The sequence below is a fragment of the Bos taurus genome, chromosome 27 (genome assembly GCF_002263795.3).
Source record: "Bos taurus isolate L1 Dominette 01449 registration number 42190680 breed Hereford chromosome 27, ARS-UCD2.0, whole genome shotgun sequence".
NCBI classification, from domain to species: domain Eukaryota; kingdom Metazoa; phylum Chordata; class Mammalia; order Artiodactyla; family Bovidae; genus Bos; species Bos taurus.
This window is the reverse complement of record NC_037354.1, coordinates 16,071,928-16,086,464: the sequence shown is the minus strand read 5'-3', so window position 1 is coordinate 16,086,464 and position 14,537 is coordinate 16,071,928. Positions and strand designations below refer to the sequence as shown.

Below are 14,537 nucleotides of genomic sequence, written 5' to 3'. Positions count from 1 at the left end.
CTAGCACATAGGAAATTCTTAATAAATATTTCTAAAAGAAGGAGCAAAAGGGAGGGAGGCAGGAAGGAAGGGCAAGGAAAGAAATGTAAAAATGAAAAGCAAATAAATAAATAGATATCAAATGTCAGTGTGAGATTGTAATCCAACCCGTCTATCTGTACTCTCCTGGTTCTACACTGTTTCACTAAATAGCTGGCTTTTTTCCAACGCACAATGATTTTTCCATACATCATAATGGTCTTTTGAGTTAATTATCACTTTAGGCTTTGAGTCAATATGCAAAATATTGCCAAGACTTACATTTTAAGAAAATGCTTTGCAAGGTGTTAGATAAAACACGTATGGAGCACATGTGAATGCCCTTAGAAGCAGACTCACGGGAGATGAAACTGAACACAGCTAAAGTTGCTTGGAAAATAAACGCTCCATTCAGATCTCTCTTAAAGCTGCCATTCATTTGGTTCTCTTGATTACATAAAATTTTTGTTAAAAGTGGTATAAAGGCCAAAGAACCTTTCAAAATAACGTGAAGAATTGAAAAGAGGAACCTGTGACTTTGTTCTACGGAGCATCCTTTCAGACGAAAGCCTTTTGTTCCCCTGTCCTTCATGTCAATCTGGAGAGCCATAATTCATTACACAGTCCATCTTCATTTACAATCTTTTCGTCACACGTTATAGCTGAACGAGGTGGAAAGATACCCATTAGACATAACCCAGGCTTTCCTTTACCAGCGGGCATCAGACAGCCCCATAAAGTCATTTCCAATTAATTACAAATCGATTGTGTATACACATTTCAACACTGTTTTTCAAATGACTGTAAAGAAGTCATGATTGGTTACAGAGGTCAGGAATACTGTGGAACAGGAAGAGGGAGAGGGAGCGGCAAAGAAATGAAACAAAGCTGCCTGATCGTTAGCCTTTGTGGTATTTATAAATGTCAATTGGCACTGAATGATGGATGAGTTTCAGAAACCTCAAAACCCAAAGAACGCATAATGTTAACTTAATAGATTCTTGCAGGCCTGGGTTACACCACAGTATTTTAAATAATCGTACCTTCATGGTAATAACATAATAGTACCTTTCATCTCCAAATCTCAGATATTTGCACGATTTATAAACCATCAAACTCTGAACCAGCTGCTGAATAACATTCCGCTGAGTGACTATGTAACTTGTTATACAGCAAAGTTAACTGTGGCTTCTCTAAGGTAACATATTATAATGGCAACTCTGTTGACTGGATTATCAAAGCATACTTTCAAGAAAGAGTGGAATATTGAAGATGATCTGTATATAGAAATTCCACTGGAATGGGAAAATGGTACTGCCCAACTTTTTTTTTCCAACTGAGATTTAGTGAAGCAACCAAATGCAATGATACAGTATTATTTTTCTTTTCCCAAAGTTAAAGGGAGAGAAAATGTACTGATTTTTTAAGTTGCCCAGAGAAAAAGGGACACTGTAGTCCGGTTTTCTAATCTTTGTGTTTCTTGTGTTTCTTTGCTTATAGCTGGATGTTGCAACTTTGGCAAAGATTAGATCAAGGTTGTTGTAAAAAGATCAAGGTTGTTAATAAAAACAACCCAGTCCCAGGATCATGGAATTTCAGACTAGAAAGAGAATACTTGAAGACGTATCTATTTTGGCACTCCAAATTTTCTTTTGCTTTCTTTCTTTCTTTGTTAATTTCTGTATAGAAACAGTTATACATATTGGAAGGTATGTATGTTGAAAACCTTGAAAAAGTTGTATGGTTTTATGAGGACCTGCTGCAATTAAATTCAGTGTGATTTAGAGTTAACCCTCTCCCATAGGGGAAGATTAAGTTATGTTTGCTGTTCGAACTTTTAAAAAATTTAACCTTCAGAACTCAAAAAAATATTTTTCTGGGAATGCGTTCAAAGTAAACCATTGCAATGAATGAGTCTTTGAAAAGTCATTCATGCATCCTAAAATCCAGAATGATGAGAATCTACTCTAGTTTTAAGATCCCAAAGAAAGACATTTCTTGGTGTTAAGAAATCATTTCCTCTAACTGCTCCCTTGCTGGGATGACCAACAAGTCTTTATGCTCCTTAGAGTCTGATCTAATTAAATAAATCCTCAGGAAGAAATGAGATAATCATTAGTGGTAGGTGATTGCTTAAGGCTTTTAATTCTTGAGATCAGATAAAAGCAAAGTACAGATTCTGAGTTTAAACTGATTCTGTCTAACTGTGTTGCTTTAGACTTATCTTCAAAGAATCACTTGGTGAATCCTTAGATATGACTTTATCAGGTACTTTAAAGAACTCCTCTAACAGCAGACAGTGAAGAGAAACTAAAGAGCCTTTTGATGAGGGTGAAAGAGGAGAGTTAAAAAGGTGGCTTGAAACTCAACATTCAGAAAACTAAGATCATGGCATACAGTTCCATTGAGGTGAAATGAAAGTCACTCAGTTGCGTCTGACTCTTTGTGACCCTGGAATACTCTAGGCCAGAACACTGGAGTGGGTAACCTTTCTCTTCTCCAGGGGATCTTCCCAACCCAAGGATCGAACCCAGGTCTTCCACAGTGCAGGCAGATTCTTTACCAGCTGAGCCACAAGGGAAGCCCAACAGTCCTATTACTTCATGGCAAATAGATGGGGGGAAAGTGGAAATAGTGGCAGATTTTATTTTCTTGGGCTCCAAAATCATTGTGGATGGTGACTGCATCTACAAAATTAAAAGATGCTTGCTCCTTGGAAGAAAGCAATGACAAACCTATAAGTCAGTTTAGTTGCTCAGTTGGGTCTAACTCTTTGCAACCCCATGGACTGCAGCACACCAGGTTTCCCTGTCCACTACCAACCCCCAGAGTTTGCTCAAACGCATGTCCATCGAGTCAGTAATGCCATCATCTCATCCTCTGTCATCCCTTTCTCCTCCTGCCTTCAATCTTTCCCAGCATCAGGGTCTTTTCCAAGGAGTCAGTCTTTCACATCAGGTGGCCTCAATATTGGAGTTTCAGCTTCAGCATCAATCCTTCCAATGAATATTTAGGACTGATTTCTTTTAGGATTGACTGGTTTGATCTCCTTGCAGTCCAAGAATCTTCTCCAACATCACAGTGCAAAAGCATCAATTCTTTGGCCCTCAGCTTTCTTTATAGTCCAACTCTCACATCCATACATGCTGTCTAGGTTGGTCATAGCTTTTCTTCCAAGGAGCAAGCATCTTTTAATTTCATGGCTGCAGTCACCATCTGCGGTGGACAAACCTAGACAGCATATTAAAAAGCAGAGACATCACTTTGCCAACAAAGATCTCTATGGTTTTTCCAGAAGTCATGTGCAGATGTGAGAGCTGGTCCATAAAGAAGGCGTGCTGAAGAATTGATGCTTTGAAACTGTGGTGCTGAAGACGACTTTTGAGAGTCCCCTGGATAGCAAGGAGATAAAGATCCTGATGCTGGGAAAGATTGAGGCAGGAGGAGAAGGGGGTGACAGAAGATAAGATGGTTGGATGGCATCACTGACTCAATGGACATGGAGTTTGAGCAAGCTCCAGGAGATGGTGAAGGACAGAGGAGCCTGGTATGCTACAGTCCATGGGGTCACAAAGAGTCGGACATGACTTAGTGACTAAATGACAACAAAAAATCCAGATGTTGTCCCATTAGGTCAATCTAAATCAAGGTATTGGTGTTGTTTAGTTGCTAAGTCGTGTCCAACGCTTCGTAAACCCATGGACCATAACCCACCAGGCTCCTCTGTCTATTGGATTTCCCAGGCAAGAATAGTGGAGCAGATTGCCATTTCCTTTTCCAGCGGATCTTCCCAACCCAGGGATCAAATCTGCATTTTTCACATCGGCAGGTGGATTCTTTATCACTGAGCTACCAGGGAAACCCAAATCAAGATATACAAATATTCAAAAGAGTTTTTGACAGAATGAACTTTAGTTGTGATGCTTTATTGGATGCCATCTAACACCTTTCAGAAACTGACTTTATTTCATTTATGTTTAATTTGTTGCACAAACAGAAGCGATATCATGACTGTTTTAGATAATGCTTGCTTATGTAATAAGATATAACTGTGCAGTGGGTCCCAGGAACATTATTATATTTGTTTGCTTTTGTTTTCCCAAATAGACAAAAGAAGCAAAACATACTCATACATTTTTAACATTTATTGTAGTTTTCGGATTGCCATTCAAATTGAATCAATTTCAACACAGCAAGACATTTCTAAATTCAATCCTACAGCACTTTAGTAAATGAAAACTATATTTTTGCATGAGTCATTCTTTGAATTACAAAATGTTCATCATCCAGGAGGGTTTATTGTATCCATAAAACTAATGCAACACAATAGTAGGTGTTAATGCCAGCAGTATCCGGCTGTTTATTTGGTAACATTCAATCCTGCAAGGTTAGTGCTTGATGCTTTTATGTGTCAGCTAACATTTCAAAGTGTTCGTGCTATCAAGCACTTAGTCAGTGGTCAAGTTTTTTTTCTTGCTATTCTCCAGGGCAAAAAAAGCCTGAAGTTTATTTTTCTTTAAAATCAACATGGTGAAATGGAGGGCTTTAAAAAAAAAAAGCAGCTGCTAGGATCTCAGTGGTAATCATGGTTTTTTCCATCTAGGTTCAGCTTCTCATTTTGGATACACTCCATCCTCTCCTACTTTGACTAAGTAGAAACGCTTAAAGATGGAAAGTGGCCGCCTTTAGATGATTATAAATTATATCAAATAAATAGCTTTCCAGACTATTAAGACACATGGATAGGAGTGATATTTTAACACTCTGCATAACCTAAAGGGTTTGTCCCACTTAAACCAAACTTTTCTTTACTTCAATTGAGAAAAGATAAAATATACAAAATGTTTTTATGACCATATTACTACCAATTTTTCTAAACTGATATACTTGATCTCCAAGTAGAAACAAAATCAGTTTTAAAAAAAAGACTTTCTGAGAATTAAACAGATAATTTATATCATTAATTATGTCAAATTTTAGTTCTTTATTAATTTATTTTGCCTCACAAAGACATTAATAGGACTAGAAATCAAGACAAAAGTTCTACTATAGACATTTTTATTATTGGATCAAAACCAACAATAATACTAATATCCAGACCAACGAAGCAGAAAATTTCAATAGAGATGTTTCTTGAATTTTGACAAAATAAATGTAAAACATTTTGGGGGAAACATGAGAATTGATTAGCTAATTTATTCATTATTTAGTACATGTTTTAGGCCATTTAAAGCAGAAGGGGGACATTCACTAGGACTGCAAAGTAGAGACGGTGCAAAGCAGAGGAAGAACAGACACAGGAGGATGGAACAGAATAGGCGATGAAGCTGGATGGACACCCGGGAGGCAGCAAAGTCAGGGGATGGTGAGCGCTGTGGGCAAGAACAAAACAGACAGGACTGGGAACTACAGTAAGTTCCCTTCATACGAACTAGGTACTGTGTTAGCTGGGTACCTAGCTAAGTTTGTTGAACTTACAAGTTGGATTTATTAACACACTCAGAGTAGACCTAGTTCATATATATTACAGGTATATAGTACTGTAATAGGTTTATAATACCTTTGACACAAATAATAATACATAAAAACACAAAAAATAAGCATGTTTAATCTTATAGTACAGTACCTTGAAAAGTACAGTAGTGCAGTTCAATGGAGAAGGCAATGGCACCCCACTCCAGTACTCTTGCCTGGAAAATCCCATGGATGGAGGAGCCTGGAAGGCTGCAGTCCGTGGGGTCACTAAGAGTCAGACACGACTGAGAGACGTCACTTTCACTTTTCACTTTCATGCATTGGAGAAGGAAATGGCAACCCACTCCAGTGTTCTTGCCTGGAGGATCCCAGGGACGAGGGAGCCTGGTGGGCTGCCGTCTATGGGGTCTCACAGAGTTGGGCACGACTGAAGCGACTTAGCAGCACAGTTCAATGGCTGGCACACAGGGGCTGGCCACACAGTCACATCTTTGAAAGTTCCCAACTTGAAGGTTCGTATGTAGGGGACTTACTGTATATACTTTATCATCTGAATCTGGACACTTCTGAGAATGAAATAATATGCTGGGAAAACAGGCAAAAACTGGACTTCCTTGGGCAAAGCAGACTTAAAGGAATCCATACACAGAGATAATAGAACAGATCATTTCAGCCATGAGTGAACTTAAAGGGTGAGATAAAATGATAGGAAAAAATATTTTGAAAGAAATAAAGAACAAAATGAAAGAGGATTAGCCCAGATTTTAAAATGTGTTCTAGAGCAACAATAAATTAAACAGTGTGGTATTAGTGGATTTTAGTCACCCCAACTTCCACTAAAGACTGTTAAATCTCTTCCCAGCTCAACTAAGTGCTGAGACATATGGACTCTACTCAATTAGGCTGTATCACACAGCCACACTCTAAGCATTTCATAACAAGTAAAATCTGGTGTGTGATGTCACTCAATATTTTACTCTTTCATTAATTGAGTAAAATTTTTTTCTTATATGGAATTTTAGATCACAGGGCTCTCAATGAAAGAGTAGGTATATACTGGCATTGGCATACACTGGTGAAGGTCTCTATATATAATTTTATATACTTATATATAGTCATATAGTGTATATCTTTACATATGAAGTTTAGAAACTTCCAAAACTATGTATGTGCACATATACTGGATTTGAGATGGCTACTTCTTATAGTTTCTCAGCACAAAAATTAACATTATAACACCAAAAGGCAATGCTGGGAAACAGACTACGAAGGAAATTTGATCTGAACCTCCACTATCCCATGGTCTGGCTTCAACCAACAATGACGAGTGAGTGTCTAAAGGAATGGATGAACCACAAATCCTCCACATAAATTCTACATATTCCATAATTCTATGTAAATTTTTCCTCTCAAGTGGGGATTTGGGGTGTAATAATAATAAAAAAATATTTATTAGAAGAAAGATCTTTGCCTTTTCATATCAATACAGATATAATATTATCATATTCATATGAATCATAGTTCTGCATATAATCCCAGATATGTGTAGAATCATATGAAGAATGGGCATATTTCATTCATTGATAGTTATTTATTTATAGCATGCTATAGTAGGCATATTCTTAAGCAATGCTTTATGAATGACAACTTTATAAATAACTGCAATATTTATTTCAGACCAAAAAATAGCCTTGCCAAAAGTGATTTAAAATTTTCTGGTTCGGACTCAAATATCTTCACAAATATTTATAAGTAACTTTCCAATGTCTTTAAAGGGGTTGGTTCAAATAAGCATCAATAAATAAATAACAAAAGTTGTTTCAATTTTGGATGGAGTTCCAATTCAATAGTATTGAATAATTCTGGAGATGTATAAAACAAATCATTGCTTGTGAGAGCAAACAGCAATAATTTCTTGCATCTATATAGATGACGTAGCTTTTATATTCTGCGTGTGGACACTGGCCATAAACTAAGGTGACATATTCCTGTCTCCCCTTCAGCAGTCCTGCCACCAAAGCATTTGTTTGAGGATAACGGCCATGGTCCACACTCAGCCATCACAGTGCAGACAATACAGCTTCACTCCAGTTTCCACACATGCTCTTGACCTTGAGATGTCTGAGCATTTTCAATCAAGTCTCCCAGCTTTCTCCTGGAATAACTTTGATATTTACTTTGCTGTTCTTCTGTTCTTACCTGAGAGTAAAACAGAGTGAATGTGGTGAGGACAGTGAGTCTTGTTCCAAATTAGCCTTGTCCTGAAATCACTTGGACTATTACCTTGGGCTCAGGACGAATATGCAGCTGAGGCAGAGGGTCGTTCTCCCTCTGCTGGGCCCAAATGAGCTTGTGTTTTATTCTTCTGACAGCAGAGAACATTGATTTTTGTTTAACGAACCCTGACTATGCTATTCGTCTTGCCCTTGTGGTCTTGGACTTGGTGATTCATATGAGGTCAGGTTTCCCTGATGGCTCAGTGGATGCAGAATCCACCCTCGATACAAGAACTGCAGGAAATGTGGATTCAGTCCCTGGGCTGGGAAGATCCTCTGGAGAAGGAAATGGAAACCGGCTCTAGCATTCTTGCCTGGAAGATCCCATGGACAGAGGAGCCTGGTGGGCTACCGTCCGTGGGGTCACAAAGAGTCAGACTGAGCACATAAGCACATACATACATATGAGGTCATGACTTAGTATGTGCAAACACTTACAAAAAGACAGAGAGGACAATTAAAACCAAATGCAAACTCAAGTGTTTAACCATTCTCACAGGTGTGTCATCATGCTTCAGAGATGGAAGAGTGTCATGTCTTAGGAATGGAATCTTGTTTTGCTGTGTATTCCAGCATTTTCACACGAGAGTCATTTTTCTGAGCCAAAACATTCTACAGATCTCTGTAATGAAAAATTTTTAGTATCTCTTGATGGAGAAAATAAAACACTAACATTGACAGTATATTTATGTAGCTGCTACACACAATAGAAGTATTATGTATATGCATTTGTATTATGTATGTTTTGTGTATGTATAGGTATATATACATATATATCATTTATCAACAAGCTCAATTTAGATTGTTTTACGAACTCCTTGAAATTACCCTTTATCCCCAGGGGCTTGAAGCTTACGGACTGGGGACAGCTGATTTATGGGCATGACACAGTCACTGTTGGATCACCCAGCAAGCTGGCGTTATTGCTTTGCCCCTACATGATGCTGGGTTGTCTCAGGTGGTTATGTCTCTGTTTAGAGGCCTGAGCTTTGCCATAACTCCCTGGGAAACTGCATGGTTTTGTGCTTTTCCTCTTCTTGGTCCAATGAAACATCAAGTTCACTCCACAATATCAAAATTGGATTTGAGATTATCTCACACATGTCAGCATGAGATGTTGACAAATTGCTTCTGTCTTTGGGCTGTGTGTACTGTTATCTGTTTAATGAGAAATTTCAGAGAAATACCGAGTCAGAGGAATGATCTCTTTAAAAAAAATATTTTTTAAGGTTTGTTTTTTTTTTAATGTGGACCATTTTAAAAGTCTTTAATAAATTTGTTACAATATTGCTTCTGTTTCATGTTTTTTGGCGGCAGGGCACGTGGGCTCTTGGGCTTCCCAGGTGGCGCTAGTGGTAAAGAACCTGCCTGCCAATGCGTGAGATGTAAGAGGTACAGGTTCGATCCCTGGGTGGGGAAGATCCCCTGGAGGCAGGCATGGAAACCCACTCCAGTATTCTTGCCTGGAAGATCCCATGGACAGAGGAGCCTGACAGGCTACAGTCCATGCAGCTGCAAAGAGTCAGACACGACTGAAGTGACTTAGCACACATGCATGCCTGTGGGGTCTTAGCTTCCTGTCCAGGAAATCAAACCTGTACCCCCTGCCTTGGAAGGCAAAGTCTTAACCACTGGACCACCAGGGAAGTCCCTGAAACATTCTTTTTCATTCCTACCTGTCTCTGGGTATTACATACAGTCATCCAAGGGAAGGCTTTTTACTTCTTCAGAGATAGCTTCTCCACACAGTTCTGAGGCTGAGGAAACCACTGTTAGCAAGAAGCCTCTTCCTTCAGCCCCCTCTGGATTCCATCTAGCAAGTCTGCAGGGAGGTGGGACACACTTACTTCATCAGTGCCTACAAGCTTCGACAGCCCTCTCAATCTCTGTCTCTACTTCTGAAGCACAAAAATACAGTCTCCCAGTGTCGTAGCATTCCTTCTTGTGTCCGACTCTTCGCAACTCCATGGATTGCAGCCTACCAGGCTCCTCCATCCATGAGATTTTCCAGGCAAGAGCACTGGAGTGGGGTGCCATTGCCTTCTCTGTGTATATAAACAGAGACCCTGCTATTCTTTTATGGTAAGGGAAGTAGATATTTAAGCAGGTCTTTTCCCCTGAGAAGTCATGTTCATAGTTAATTGATACAATTGTTATTGTTTAGTTGCTCAGTCAAGTCTGACTCTTTTGTGGCCCCATGGACCATAGGCTTCTCTGTATTCTCTTTGGTTCTTAGTAATAATGGTGATGATGGCTGATATTTATCCCATGCCTACTCTACGCCAGGCAGTCATCACACAGAAAGCTTCCATGGATGTAAAGCTCAAAACACCCCATGGAATCAGTGCTATTGTTATTCGCAAGTCACAGATGAGGAACCTGAGGCTTAGCGAGGTTAAGTAGCCTCTCTGAAAGTGCGCAACTCGTTAATGGTAAAGCCAGTTTCAGAGCAGGAACTTTTAATTACTGTGCCACAGAATTAATATCCCATTTGGGAATGACACATAAAGCCCAGAACAGCTAAACCATTTGCTCTCAATAGAAGTGAACTGAAGTAATTTAGAGAATACAAAACCAGCACCTTAGGAGGTGCTTTACTACAGCATCTTTAGTAAGATACAGAAAGCAATTAGGATTGAACACACATGGTGCATATGTATAACTGATTTATAGACATAAATCATTATATAATATTAATGTATATGCTGTTTATATATTAATTATATATTGATAATTCCAACTATCAAGTTAGAATTTCTTTTTAATCTCAGCCTTACCAAAGATGGTCTTATTATATTGTCTTTAATAACTGTTTGAGACCCTGTAGAAGGCAATGGCACCCCACTCCAGTACTCTTGCCTGGAAAATCCCATGGACAGAGGAGCCTGGTAGGCTGCAGTCCATGGGGTCACTAAGAGTCGGACACGACTGAGCAACTTCACTTTCACTTTCACTTTTATGCATTGAAGAAGGAAATGGCAACCCACTCCAGTATTCTTGCCTGGAGAATCCCAGGGATCGGGGAGCCTGGTGGACTGCCATCTATGGGGTCGCACAGAGTCGGACATGACTGAAGCGACTTAGCAGCAGCAGCAGCAGCAGCCTCTAATATTACCATTGTTATCTTAATATAGTAGAAAATATGTAAATAAGGGATTTAAAAATAATTTATCTTTTTGTATTTCTCAAAGAGACACTCAGAAAATTGAGCTTTGAAAAAGTAGTATTATTGCAAAGTGGCATCTTATTCAACACTGCTATCTCAAGTAATATTCTTAACCCAGATTTTGAGGAACAGATAGAAAAATATCTAATATGCTCATTGAAAATATTATTTCCAGGAAAAAGATTACTTCCTGATAGAATTTACAAAGAATAGGGCAAACTACTCATAATAATTCTGATTGACAGTCAATCCACATGACAGCCCTTTTCACAATAGATCTTTCTTATCATACTTACACTTTTATTAAGAGGTGACTGTTTCACATTCTGTAAAACTGAAGACTTAGAAGTTAAAATAACAAGAAAGCAGGATGCTCTTTTAATCACAAAATTCAGGTTTCCAATGGTTTGGTTACATGTATTTTCTGAACAATTAAACTTTAACCTTGAGACTTTGTTTCAATGCCTGCCTCATAAGAACTGTCCAGTAAAGACATATTTCTTTCCATGCTAAGGAGCTTTTAACTCATTATTTGAAACCTAATAAATATTTCAACATTTGCCTTAATAAGAATAATTTAGCAAACAGAAATTTATCTTTGCATGTTAACCAAAAATCCTATAACCATTGCTAGAAAACTCTCTATATATGAGGATGTGAGTAATAAGAATATATAATTACCCCCAAATAGCCCCTTAATATTTTAAAAACATTTCTGCCATAAATGATTTCATTGAAATTTTTCTCTTCAAATTTTTGGGTAAAGCAAGGGGAAAAATCTGGTTTTGGAACCATTCTGCATAATACATGTATTCTGAAAAGATGGCTAGGCATTTCATTTTATAAATGGCTTCATCATTTTAGACTGAACAAGGGAATTCCAGGGCTAATTATTTAGGAAATAAATGCAAACCTAATTTTTCTATCTTGTTTCATTTGGTTGCAATTGCAGATGTTGGATTTGTACCAAATGAGGTCAGCCTTGACCCAGAAAAAAATAGATGTCTATAAATGGTGTTAGACAACTTGGTCATTGCACTGCTTTCATTGGACTATCCTGGGGCTCTGGATTAAACTTAGTCCTTGCTTTTAGTTACTGAAGCAGATGCTTAGTCTGAATGATTGCAATGTTTCTTCTCTCTGTCTCTCTCAGCATACATGCACACACACACACACATACACACACATACAGAATTTTGTACCAAACTGACCCAAAGCCTGGCATTCCGCGTGTCTCCATTAAACAACACAAATTAAAAATGAAACAAATCCCTAGGCAAGAGTCTCTCAGGATATTACTCTCTGATCATATCAGCACAACAATGCGTGGAACATCGTAGACAATTGGGTTTCAGATTTATGATCAACGCACCTTAATTAAATCACAGGATGCCTTGGCCTCTGTACTGAAGCTCACAGCATTCAAACAATCTGCTTTGCTTTTCCTGAAGACTTGGAACTGACACCTTTTCCATGTCACTGCTCATTTTATTCCTACTTCATCTTTGATTTTTGTCCCAGGGATAATGACTATGCAATAAGGCCAACATGCCAATTAATGAAGCCACAAGTTAGTTTAATGATTTTTTTTGTAGCCTTTATTTTATATTTATTTTACCACAAGTCTCTGACTAAGCCTAAGCAATACTGTCTTTGAAATACCCAGGAATTATTCTTGATTCTTCTATTTCTTTCATCCAGCCCATCATTCAATGAATCACTGAGTATGACAGATTTAACTTCTAAATTAAAACAACAACTCCCTGTCTCTCCTTCCTTATGCACATGGTATTTGTTCAGACTTTTCTTATGTTTGACACAGTTCAGTTCAGTTCATTCGCTCAGTCATGTCTGACTCTTTGAGACCCCATGGACTACAGCATGCCAGGCCTCCCTGTCCATCACCAGCTCCCAGAGTTTGCTCAAACTCATGTCCATGAGGCCATCCAACCATCTCATCCTCTGTCGTCCCCTTCTCCTCCCGCCTTCAATCTTTTCCAGCATCAGAATCTTTTCTAGTGAGTCAGTTCTTCGCATCAGGTGGGCAAAGTATTGGAGTTTCAGCTTCAGCATCAGTCCAGTGAATATTCAGGACTGATTTCCTTTAGGATGGACCAGTTGGATCTCCTTGCAGTCCAAGGGACTCTCAAGAGTCTTCTCCAAGACTCTTTGACACAGACTACTGAAATATTTTCCTTTCCAATCTCCCTTCTTATATTCCCTCTCTGTCATTGCCAGAATGATCTATGTACAATATAAATTTTAAAACTTTCGATGGCATAGGATATTTATGAGTTTCCTGGATTTCACACAACTAGATGTATTATCAGAATCTTTGTTCTGTCTTCTTGCAGAAAGTGTGTTAATAAGAAAATATTCATTAAAGATACAGAGTCTATTTATATGTCAAAAAGTCATAGTATTATAGTCATTGTGCTTAGGTAGAATGTTAACCTCAGCTATGGAAGTGTCAAACCCTTTAAACTTTTGAATTCTCTTTATTTCTTGGCTTGAAACCATATCCATTGGTGTTCCATGAATTTTTTTTTTATTCATGGCTACATGGAGGAGGTTGTGAGGCATATCCTTTTCAATCATTAATGTTTATGGTTGCTACTGATGACTACACCTTTTCCAGTGGTTCAGTAATACACACTAATCAGTGGCATGTGGTAACTTTTCCCCCAAGTGTTCATGTAATAGAGGACAGGTATCATCAGAGTAGCTGGAAACTGTTGAATGAAATTCATCAACACACTGATACTACTTTCCCATGAAGTCATCCTTCAAATAAGAACCTCCTGGCTGCAGCATCTGCAGAAGACATGACTCTGTAAGTGCACACACATTGCAGGCACGTGTGCCTAGCAAAGGTGTACAAAAACACCCAGAGGGGGTCACACAACACCCTTTATCCATCATTTTATTACACCACATGGTAGTTCTGTGTTTACGGAAAGAGCAGTAAATTGAAGTCAGAACTAAGGAATTTCCATATCTCAAAAATCAGTTATTAACTGTTCAAAGAAAATTATTCTATAATGTGTAACCTCAGTGCAACTGACATAAATATTATCCTCCAAGTTAAACTTTACTTGTATTTCTGAAAGAAGCTAGCTCAGGAAAATTCCACTGTTGCAGGTTTTACCTTATCAGCATATTAAGGGTCTAGTTAATCTCAGTATAAATAATCCCTCAAATATTTCTATTACTCTGGTATTCTTCCCTCATTCTTGTAATTGAGAAGGTACAAAGCCCATTGTCAGAACTTTCCCCTTGCTTTCCAAATTAACTTGTGATGTTAATGTCCATGATTAAATTAAAACAGAACACCACTGGCATTTCCTTTACCTGAGCTTTGTCTCCAGCCTCTCGGAGGTCAGCCCCCATCACAGCCTGTTCTTCCTGTGAAAACCACTTCAAGACGCACTCCTTGCTGCGTGGGAAGGTGTTCATACAGTCATCATTAACTACTATTATTCCCTTTAATCCAGCAGCCTGTTTATTCTTGACACCTGCTGAATATACTAATAGCTGCAAAGGTGACTAAATCGCTTCTCAGAGTTTGTATTGAACTCAGAACCCATTGATGCATAAAATTA

General features: G+C 38.4%; 1 long non-coding RNA gene across 1 annotated transcript in view; it reads right to left on the bottom strand.

Annotated features, from left to right (window-relative positions):
• Window positions 1-4,148: 4,148 nt before the first annotated feature.
• Window positions 4,149-14,537, bottom strand: part of LOC112444648 (uncharacterized) — an 84,522-nt gene continuing 74,133 nt past the window's right edge. The window contains exon 3 of the long non-coding RNA XR_003033016.2: window positions 4,149-7,692. This is a non-coding gene — a long non-coding RNA (uncharacterized lncRNA). The remainder of the gene's footprint in view (window positions 7,693-14,537) is intronic.